Here is a 2,500-nt window from a genome sequence, read left to right as displayed (position 1 = left end):
ATAGGGTATTTACATTTGAAAGTTGAAAGTCGTTCATTTTGGCATGCGAATGTGACGAAGTTTTTTTTTTTTTTTTTTTTTTTTTTTTTTTTTTTTTTTTTTTAAACAAAGCTGTTTGTGGAGTCATATTCTCTATCCATTTCTGAATATGCAAGATCTTGCGTAGATAGTGCTTTTATAAGCAAAATATTCTTGGGCTTAGAAAATATGTTGTTTAATGTTTTTATTCTGTTTACGTTGTCGAACATTTTGGGTAGTTGATGCCCCTTTCACCCCCAAAGGACGTACCGGTACGTTCTTGCAAAAAACTGTTAATTACATGTTTTTACATATTTTTTATAATTTGTATGAGAAACTTCAGGCATTTTCCAAAAGAATGAGACCAACCTGACCTCTCTAGGACAAAAATTAAGCCTGTTAGAGCAATTTAAAAAAAAAAAATATATATCAAAATGTGCTCGAAATTTAACCTTATGGTGGGGGTAAAAGGGTTGTAGTTGATGCAAATCTTTTTATTATTGCGGATGCTAAATTAGTATACATGATATTTATTGATGTTGCATAACATACAATGTGTATTTCTCTCATTCTATTTTAATGTATTGTCATATGCACCTTTAAACTCACAATATGTGCCATTTTGAAAAGGATTGTCAAATTCGTCTTAAGGATTTAACACTTAAACGTGACCGTGCATCCATTTCTCTTATTAAGTCTTTTGATAAGAATTTCAAGTTATTTATTACCATGCTTTTATTTTTTTCAGCTAGTGGTCTTGTTTAAATTAATAAGGTGCTATTTATTTACATTTAAATAGTGGATATTTAACATTGGAAAAGCCAATCTGGCTTTCACTTCATTATATACTCAAAATGGAACCTGAAATTAAAGTGCATGCAGTAATACCGATTTATCTAAGCTGATAATATAGCCTCAATTCTATATGTAATTTCAGGCGATTTGATTTCCAAATTTTACTTAACATAATCATTGTCTGGCTTGCTTTTTTTTTTTTTTTTTTTTTTTTTTTTTTTTTTTTTTTTTTTTTTTTGGTGGTGGTCGATTTGCTGTTGAGATCTTTTACATTTGTGACGATGATTCTGTGGTAATTTTCTCTTCTGGGGTTCACCCTTTCCTCAACATTCAAAAGAAAATGATCGTACAGGGACTGTTGTTATGTTTATGAAATCTTTCTTATATAGAGTATAATATTATTCGTACTTTATGCTAGTTCCTACCATATGCATACTGTTTTATTAGCACTTATGATGTAGAAATTTCAAGAGCTGATTATTATTTTTTTTTTTTTTTTTTTGCAAATTATATTAGTTTTACAATATACTTTCCTGTATTTAGTTTTCTATTGAAGATAGAGAGTTCCACAGAGACCAAGGTACCATTCTCTAAGACCATAGAAAACTGAAGAAGGTTCTAATTTTGGACAAATTTGTTTGTAATGTGACAATATTTCACCAAGCTTCCATTCCTAAAGCCATCCTAGTTTCTTTACTAAAGATTACAATTAATACACTGACATCATTTAATGCAACATAGTGATATAAAATAGTGATAATATCACTGTATTTAACAATAATGAGCAATTAAGTACATGGTGCCAATCTGGTCGATGATACTAGGATATAAAGAAAGGGAAGAGCTTCTATGAAAATTTCCATTTCACAACAGAAGGATATAAAGAAAGGGAAGAGCTTCTATGAAAATTTCCATTTCACAACAGAAGGATATAAAGAAAGGGAAGAGCTTCTATGTAAACTTCCATTTCACAACAGAAGGATATAAAGAAAGGGAAGAGCTTCTATGAAAATTTCCATTTCACAACAGAAGGATATAAAGAAAGGGAAGAGCTTCTATGAAAATTTCCATTTCACAACAGAAGGATATAAAGAAAGGGAAGAGCTTCTATGAAAATTTCCATTTCACAACAGAAGGATATAAAGAAAGGGAAGAGCTTCTATGTAAACTTCCATTTCACAACAGAAGGATATAAAGAAAGGGAAGAGCTTCTATGAAAATTTCCATTTCACAACAGAAGGATATAAAGAAAGGGAAGAGCTTCTATGAAAATTTCCATTTCACAACAGAAGGATATAAAGAAAGGGAAGAGCTTCTATGTAAACTTCCATTTCACAACAGAAGGATATAAAGAAAGGGAAGAGCTTCTATGAAAATTTCCATTTCACAACAGAAGGATATAAAGAAAGGGAAGAGCTTCTATGAAAATTTCCATTTCACAACAGAAGGATATAAAGAAAGGGAAGAGCTTCTATGAAAATTTCCATTTCACAACAGAAGGATATAAAGAAAGGGAAGAGCTTCTATGTAAACTTCCATTTCACAACAGAAGGATATAAAGAAAGGGAAGAGCTTCTATGAAAATTTCCATTTCACAACAGAAGGATATAAAGAAAGGGAAGAGCTTCTATGAAAATTTCCATTTCACAACAGAAGGATATAAAGAAAGGGAAGAGCTTCTATGAAA

The 2,500-nt window shown here is 30.6% G+C and overlaps 1 protein-coding gene across 4 annotated transcripts in view; it reads left to right on the top strand.

Annotated features, from left to right (window-relative positions):
- LOC137646440 (inter-alpha-trypsin inhibitor heavy chain H2-like) overlaps positions 1-2,500 on the top strand; it is a 572,711-nt gene that overhangs the window by 297,646 nt on the left and 272,565 nt on the right. The window lies entirely within an intron of this gene.

This window comes from Palaemon carinicauda, chromosome 1 (assembly GCF_036898095.1).
Source record: "Palaemon carinicauda isolate YSFRI2023 chromosome 1, ASM3689809v2, whole genome shotgun sequence".
NCBI lineage: Eukaryota > Metazoa > Arthropoda > Malacostraca > Decapoda > Palaemonidae > Palaemon > Palaemon carinicauda.
The sequence above is the reverse complement of the archived record's forward strand: the minus strand, read 5'-3'. Positions and strand labels throughout refer to the sequence as shown.